The following is a 10,000-nucleotide window of genomic DNA, read 5'->3' on the forward strand; positions in this document are numbered from 1 at the left end:
GAGAGAGAGAGAGAGAGAGAGAGAGAGAGAGGCGGGGAAAGACACCTTACGTTTTGCAAACAGATGGATAGCAAGAACAGTTAATTACCGAGACACCGGTTCAGCCAACATTCCCGTTCTCACAGAGCCATGAACGTCAATATAGGGAGTTCCGAAGAATATAAATGGCCAGGAAACGTCAAAAGGAACGTCACTATTCTCGCCGTTAACGATACCATACAGGGGAATATTTTATTGGAAGCAAATATAGCCGCTGACAATGAGATGTGAATTTCGCGAGAGTGGAGTTTCTAAAAATTAGTTTCATCGGGGGTTGCCATATCTTCGATATGACGTTTCTTCATGGGAATTAAGAACGTATTTATTATTACTTTTGATTATTATATTTTTCTGTCATTTTTGTTGCCTTATTGAAACCAGAATGTTGGGAGATAGACACGCATCTTCAACGTATCGCATATTATCTCAAACAAGTTAGAAGTAAGTCAACGACCGTAGTTTAGAGAGACGGATTATCAACAAATGCTGGATGATCGTATGAAGCGATTTCTATAACTACCATTAGGTAGTTGACTTGTATTCATTTTTTTTTTTTTTTTTTTTTTTTTTTGTGATGTAGGGTCCAAAGTTGGCGAAATATGCTTACGACTTACTATGAAATTCAGGGCTTCTGTAACACGGTTTTTTGGATTTTGCTCCTTATCAAAGCATCGGATGTAGCTGAAAGTTGATATATGTATATTTTACAACTACACACAAATTTTGTCAGCATTATCAATAACCTAAACCCGATAGTTTTAATTTTCATAGAGTAAAAATGATCTAGCCGACGCCATGGCCAATGATTGCGAGCCAAGATTCGAAAAACATTCATTACGTAAGCAAAGTAAACATCGTTTTACGAAATGTTGCCCCGCCCATCCACCAGACAGAAATCCATTCACCTTATTCCATCGGCTCTGAAACCCATAGTAGTCAAGAATGGGTAACAGGAGTTGGAATTGTCCCCGTGGTTGCAAAACCGCATTTGTCTTACGACTTGCAACTTTATACAGTCAAGAGAAAGCCCGTGGCCATACTTACTATAGCCTGAATAGGTAATTATTCAGTTTATAGTTTAAATCCAATGTTTATGGTCTGATTTGTATTTATCGTAACCTGATTATAATACTTGTAATGTCCTTCAGATTTTGAACATCTCCATTAACTATTCACTATGCTACCAAGAGAGAGAGAGAGAGAAAGAGAGAGATTGTATGTAAACAGTCTTTATATATCTATTCTAGGAAAAATAAGATTTTTATCCAAAGTAAATACAAGCTTACATGTGCTAAAATCTCAAGCAGACCAACGGATCATCCGATATAATTTTCTTCTTCTTTAGTCTGTACGACCATATTGGATATAACGACTTTATGAATGGCGGAACGATACATAGATGTGGGTGGGGCATCTGTGCTCGCGTAGTAATACTACTGTAGCAGTAGTGCCGCAAAATTAGTAATAGCAGCAATATACATGAATTAAACGTTTAGGCCAACTGCTGGGATCCCTGAGGATCATTTAACACTTCTTACAACTACACGAGAAACGAGTTTTTATAGCCAGAAGTTAGATTTTCTAATACAACAATGTCCATGATAGCCTTCATTGTTATCCTGAATTATAACGAGGCCAAAGTGGGTGGAGCCCCATGAAGTCATCATTCTGATGATAATTATTAGTGAAGGTTTAAAGCCAAAATACGGTACTGTCTATTTTTTTTTTTTTTTTTTTAGTAAATAGGTAGATAGCCGATAAATAAAAATTGCTTGACATTGGATACAGCAGTTATCAAATCAAGCTTGTCTACTATGTTTTTGAAAATTACCAATTATTCCCTACATCTTGTCAATCTGATTGTGACCTATAAAGTAGATTATAATTTCTTGGGACACTTATTTTGAGAGTTAGACTAATAATCGAAGTGTTTTTGTATTTATTAACATATTTTGTTGGTTTGTTGATTATGACAATTATCATTGGAGAGGATTCAGAGCTCATAAAGGTGTACTGCTTTGCTTGTATTTAAATTTTTGTCATTGTTGCCAGAGGTATAGCCTTCGTTACATATAGCCAATCATCCATCGAGAAAGAGGGAAGAAATGCTGTCATAAGTTACGTAACGAGTGCGTTCGAAACCTTATCTCTGATGAGTCACTTTTACATTATAAGTACCAAATTTATTCAACCTACGTAATGCAGAATACAGTCAAAATTTATGTGTAGATATAATGTGTATTCTTAATAAGCGTTATATCTATGAAATGCATAGATAAAAAGTTATTGCCAAAAAACCGTGTTACAGAAGCCCTGAATCTCATAGTAGGTCATCGACGGTGTTTGTTTGTGTAAATTAGGGTAACCCATGCCAGAATAAAATAAAAAAAAATAGTTTGTTATTTTTTACATGAATATTTGCTAGACACGTTTGTAAAAAAAAAAAAAAAAAAAAAAAAAAAAAAAAAAAAAAAACAGAACCAATATCCATAATAATAGCAAGACAGTTCTAGCTAGTAATGGAGCAGCGTCCGACCAAGAAAACGGCGCTTTCTGCTTCAGCATGAGAAACATCTAATGTCTTCGTAACTTCTGCTACAAACTTTGCCTTCTGCAGATAAGGCGGAAACGTCTTGCCTCGCGATAAGCATACCATACCATTCCATTTCTTTCCCACGCTGTCATTTGATTTGAAGCCTTGTCATCAGTTAACACTGACCAATTTCCTAATTCTGGGTGCACTGGGCAATGCGTCGCAGTTATTTGAAGTTTTTCAGGACCGCCTGTACGTAAATGGACTTTGTGCCCATGAATAAAAAGTAATAAAGGCGCAGAAGTTTCCTCGCCGTATAACGAAGGCCACAGAAAGTAAACTTTAACCACCGACCGATGGTGGCCTGGCCCGCATCGTCGCCAGACGCACGATAATGTCTAACTTTAAACTTAAATAAAAAAACAAAAAAGCTACTGAGGCTAGAGGGCTGTATTTTGGTATGTTTGATGATTGGAGGGTGGATGACCAGCGCACCAATTTGCAGACCTCTAGGTTCAGTAGTTTTTAAGATCTGAGGGCAGACAGGAAAATTGCGGACAGAGAAAAAAGTGCGGACGGACAGACAAAACCGGCACAATAGTTTTCTTTTCAGAAAACTAAAATGGGGGCCAGAAATTCGTTGTATATTATATATTACACACAAACACTCACACACACACACACACACACACACACACACACACACACACATATATATATAGTAGTATATATATATATATATATATATATATATATATATATATAATATATTCCGTATTGGGGTATGACTTAGCATTAACTTTATCCTGTGCTATATGCTTTTTTGGATTTATGTTATAAAAAAATTCATCCAAATTCTTAGATCTATTCCGTATTAATTTTATCCTGTGCTTATGCTTTTTTTGGAGTTATAGTAAAGCAGATTTCGACGGATAGATGTTAAAGAAAACGAAACACTTACGGTAAGGTCGGGAAAACCTTCCCAAATTAATATGATGGGTTGCGATATAAGGATGGTTTAGACACCGATTCTTTTTAAAATTTCAGAGTTTAATAATTGATGATTGCATGAGTACCATATTTTTGCCTTATTTTCGTATATATTTTTATGTAGTCAGTTAATCTATATTATTTTCCGTAAAAGCTGTTGTCATCAAAAAGATACATCTATTGTTGTGTTGAATTATTTGTTTATATTCTCACTGTTATTAACTTCGTTTTACACATACTGTAAAGTGAGGGAGTCACATAAGATATTTTAATAACATATTTTTTTATTCTATAATCAATCATGCCTTTTGATTGATTGATCGATTGATTATGAAATTTAGATCTTGAAGACCGAGAGCTGGGTATAAATTAATATGATTAATAATGAATAAGTGAATGATAACGTACTACTCAAATTCAGTGAAGTATAAATGTAAAACATGACGAATGATGATAGATAAAACCAATAAAAAATACATAACTATAAAACTTACATATTTGAAATATGTACTTAATACATAAACTGAATATGACTAAAATCTTTACTATATATAATAAACCATAATCTTGCATTAAAGATAACAAACATTTGTGCTCATCAATATAAAAGTTGAAATACATCTGATGAGTTTTCATACATTTGTTGTGAACGATTTTCTGGTTCTTCGTTTCACTCATGAATATGATACTCATCTATGTAAAAGGTGGTCATAAAACATTAAACGACTTTAAGAGCCCTGCTTCCTGTACAGATAAATGGAAGATATTAAGAAACATATAACATGTATTGGAAGCTTACAGCGTGTTCTAATTCACGAAGCCTTAAATTAATTGATGTACGTGTTTGTGGTAGAATGAGATCACGATACAGTGAGGGAATGTCATGAACTAATATTGCATAAGCTAATCGCAAACAACCTATTGCCACGATGCATGTTCGATATGGAATACCAACCCAAGAACAAAGGAGAATACACTGGATTTCACAATATGCCTTTGAAACGAACCTTGTTCTAGCTATTTAATCTGATTTGAGAACTCAACCGTCACAACAATTACAACTGATAAATTATGAAAAGTCATTTCTTAACGACTGACCAGTATATGATTTAATCTAAGATGCAATAGTCTCTTTTGTTTTTATAGGGTTTTTACGTTGCATGGGACCAGTGGTTATTCAACAACGGGACCAACGACTTGACGTGACTTCCGAACCACGTCGAGAGTGAACTTCTATCACCCGAAATACATACACATCTCTCACACCTCAATGGAATACCCGAGAATCGAACTCGCGACCCCCGAGGTGGCAGGCTAAACACCATGTCGACGAGGTGCAATAGTAAACAGGACTCTGATTCCATACCCACACAATCCATCCTCTCCAACCTGACATTTTATAACCGAACATAAATAATTCCTCGTCCGCTGAAAGAGCATTTTCGAGAACAGAATTTAACAATGCGACTGTTAAAATATTCAATCATTTTGCGCAGAGCACCTGCCCCATCCGTACTTCAATTTCCTGGATCTGATGACATTTTGAGAGGGGGCAATGACCCCGAAAATTGATAAATAAAATTCCAGGATATCAAGGACATATTTCCCATTCCCCAAAGGCTTAAACGCTCTCTAAGTTTTCTAGAGCAATTTATGAATATTTTCGTTTTTTTAATATTACCTTTGACAGATCTCTGGATCGTCCTTCAATCACTCAACCCTGAAGGCATTTTGGAATTAATGAGTTCCAGCATAACTGGAAGTTTGGAGCCGCTAAGAATTCATACTCTGATGAATCTATTCTCGGAATACTTTATTATAATTAACCCAAGACTAACAAGCATGGAAATAGTGTACTGGTTTCCATATGCGATTCCAGTCCTGATTGTCCATGAACTTGTACATTCCAGTAAATTGTCTTCCAGTAGGGAATCAACAAAGTAGCCAGGATCATTGCCTAGACGATATATGACACTAACATCTAAAAGTTTAATTTCTTTTAACAACACTGAAATCAATGTTTCAATGCAAAACCAATATAAAATATGTATAAAGAATCAGGACTTATTTTGTGTATTGAATGAACTTTATTCCATGAAGTATATACATATATAGTGACTGCACAAACACAAACATACACAACATGCATATATATATATATATATATATATATATGTTGTGTGTCTGTGTGTATAATTATATATATATATATGTTTGTGTGTGTCTGTGTATACTAATATATATATATATATATATACATATATATATATATATATATATATATCATATATCTATATATATATATATATATATATATATATATATATATATATATATATAAACATATATATATATATATATATATATATAAAGTGTGTGTGTATATGTGAGTGTGATTTATCAATAAAGATACATTTCAGATGCAGTAAATTGCCGTAACATAAAGGTAAATGGATATCTTACTTTAAAATCTCCATCAAAGGCCTGAGAAAATACAATTAACACAGGAAAACCACATGCCATTATAGCCAGTATTCAGCGGAAGAATAGTCATTAAAAATGTATATTTTTTTGTGGAGCAATGATTTATGGGCCCTTATACTTCATCTGAATTTTGAAACGAAGAGGTGTCGAATCATACAGATTTATGCCAGATGAAGGAGTGTCAAATCACATAGATTTATGCCAGATGATGTTTCAGATTATTCAGTGTGTGAAAATTGGTTTTTCTATCCTCTACATTCTATCTTTTTCTAGCTAGCTTTAAGACACGCTATATAAATATGATTACTGAAAGCGTTTGGCCGAGTCAATTTTTCAAAGTAAAGCTCAATACAAATTGGCTCTTTTCTTAACCTGGTAAAAGTGACAGAAAGCTTAAATTAAGGTGTCTAATTTACCGTCATCAAAGTAAAAAGGTTGAGAGAGAGAAAAAAAGACCAAACTTCCTCCCTAAAGTGTGATATTTCCTAATTTAACAAAAGGGGAACATAACTTGGACAGCAGCTAAGGGAAATGAACATTTTTCCTCCCTACAAGATTTTTCCTCTAATGATAAGTAAGAAGAATGAATACTATACCTCCTTTCCTGTTTCTGTAGCAATTTCGAGAAATTATTTTCTCCAGTAAACAGCAGTAGTTTGTTTTAGATTATTTATCTAAAACAAACTTGAAATCTTGATAATTATACCAGTCTACAATTTTTGCAAAGTCGTGGATTAATCATAAGCAGCAAGAAACGGCATCTTCCATTCATTGCTCAGCTGTTCCTGATTTTGTTTCTAGAACATAATGATATATGTACTTATTTGGAAAATAACAATTTTGAATGTTGTTTTTCAAGGTTTTTACACCTAAGCGAGGATATGCTTAAAAGAGAAACAACCAACATGAATATCACTATTCATACTCCAACTGTTTGTTGCTGTTTTTGATTGAGCTCGCTGTTTGCAAGCATGGGCTCTTGCTCCCAGAACAGCCCATAACTGTTTAATTAAAGGAGAAATACCAGGGAATAATCTTTTACAGCGTCGATCACGCTTCTTACACTTCTCCATGCAAACCTACAACTTATGGCACATGAATATATTCTATATTATAAGATGAGACCTTGTGAAGTAAAGTCAATTTAATTTTTCGACATAAAGTCGTTTACTTATACGACATATTTGTTCATGTCCTCATTTTGTAATATTCTTAAATTTATCTCGAATATTAATTACTGAGAGGGCGAGGTATCTTTGATAAGGTGAAATGTTTTATAGCATACTGGTTTACAAGGATGCTGCGTAGTACAGATACTAATCGACTGACGACAGGCTTTAAAATGTACAAAGATATGCGGATTTCGCGAGTTTTATTCTACGTCTAAGATAAATCTTCCTAAAAGTTTCTTCAATTTAGTCAGTATTCTACAGGAAGTATTAAAAGAGAGAGAGAGAGAGAAAAAAATAACTCATGCATAATCATCGGGATAGAAACCTTTGAATCCTTAAAATAAAATGTGAGTGTTTTGTTACATGAGTGGCATTAGTCAAACAAATGAAAAATAACGTTACTCGGGTTTACGAAAAGAGCGCGCGTTGGTAAATTTATATTGCGAGCGCGTTCGTGTGTGTGTGTGTGATATATATATACATATATATATATGATATATATATATATATATAGATATATATATATATATATATATATATATATATATATTGTATATATATATGTGTGTGTGTGTGTGTATCTCAACGAATCAAGAAAATTGATGTTCGCCGAGATGAATGAATGGTAATTAAAGCATAATAAATATATATATATATAATAATATATATATATATATAAATATAACATATATATACGTAACAATATTTTGAGAATTATCGTGTAACCGCTATACAACTTTGATAAAGATTTTTTTTTATTTTCGTCTATGGTTATTTTGGTTGTTGTTATCGAAAGTAAACGAAATATCTCAATAAATGTTTCGGAATCATTCTCACCTCCACTGGGTTTTTTATTGAACAACTTGTAATTCGAATATATGACCTCCTAAATGTATTTCAGTACGAATCTGGACATGAAGGTCGTGTTCTGCTGCCGACGCACAAACCAGAAAACATTGTTCCACAGTTTGTAGAACGTGAGACATGAATATAATGATATACAGGATTCTAGTTCCTAAATTTGTTACAGCATTTCAATGTAGTTTCCAAATGCTACGATAAATACGGCAGGGGTTACAAGTGGACCGAGGCATTATATACAAAATTATGACTTTATACTGAATCGTAAAAGGGTGTATTACATTATAGCTCTGCAGTTATTTATCCAACCAAAGTCGATTAACTGGCAAATACATAATCCGCTTGTTATTTGAACAGAACAAATTTGATAAAGTAAAACTCAATTCTCGGCCTATGAAATAATGCCAGACCCAAACAAAAAAAGTATTGTAATTGAGAGGGAATCAGTCAAGATTGCTCCTTCTCTCTCTCTCTCTCTCTCTCTCTCTCTCTCTCTCTCTCTCTCTCTCTCTCCCTCTCTCTCTCATTTTTTTTTTTTTTTTACAAAAGTTAGCTCTGTCACAGAAAAGTTTTAACCCGGTATGTACACACCTTTGCGGCGTGTCTAGTACAAGCCTGTTGGGGATTACCGTAAAAATCATAAACAAAAGACTGTAAATTAATGTGACAGTTTCCTTTGAGTTTTTTCTTTCTGTGACTTTATTACCGGCCACCGGAACAACACCCACGAGGCTAGATGGATTTACCAATACATGGCATCAGCTTATAGAGTTGACTAGTCAAGTAATTCCATTTTAACAAGGAGGAGACATTGTTGAGATGTATGCATAAACTGGCATTGTTGGTATACGCATAACTCTTTATACACACACACACACACACACGACACACATATATAGATAGATAGTATAAATATTATAAATAATTATAATAATAGTTATTATGATAAATATATATACCACACACCACACCACACACACATACACACACACATATATATCATAATTATAATTATATATATATTACTATATATATTTATGTTTATTTTATTATATATATAGTATATATGATATATATATATATGATATATTATATATATATATATATATATATATATATACGTAATATATATTTATATATATATTTATATATATATCTACATATATATATATATATATATATATATATATATATATATATATATATACATATACATATATATATATATATATATATATATATATATATATATATATATATATATATATATATGTATATATATATATATATATATATATATATATATATATATATATAAATATATATATGTATATGTATATATGTACTATATATATGAACGAAAGTTATATACTGTCAATACTAAAGTCATATCCTTCATGCAGACAAAAGTTTTCTTTGAGAGAACATCTTTAGTTCTATTTTGCCCACCATTAAATGGCATATCCTTTGAATTACTAGGAGAATCATTTATATATTATAAACGTAGGCGTATCCTTTGCATGTTAAAGTACGTGTTGGAAAAATCCAGTGCCTAAATTAAACCTCAGTTGAGAAGAAGGTCAAGTGTTGAAAATCGCTTTCGAGGCAACGTTAGTAAAAGTTTATTGGACTGTGGACGAGCATAATGCAATCCGTATGTGGGTTGTATATGACGCCCCTTCGGGTAATCTCAGTAAACTCCTTCGGTCTGACTGCCCAGTGAAATTAAATTGTATAGAAGTCACAAAATAGTGCATAGTTGCAGATGATTACAGCACCTTTTTCTAGAACCCCTCCATTTCGAGAAATCGTCGTTAAACTCCCACATATCTGTTCTGATTTATTGCTTCTAACTGACTTTTAATACACAAAGCAACAGCAGATCAGAATGAGGAGAATATAGAAAAATATAGGTTTTCTG

The sequence above is a fragment of the Macrobrachium nipponense genome, chromosome 6, assembly GCF_015104395.2.
Source record: "Macrobrachium nipponense isolate FS-2020 chromosome 6, ASM1510439v2, whole genome shotgun sequence".
Lineage (NCBI taxonomy): Eukaryota > Metazoa > Arthropoda > Malacostraca > Decapoda > Palaemonidae > Macrobrachium > Macrobrachium nipponense.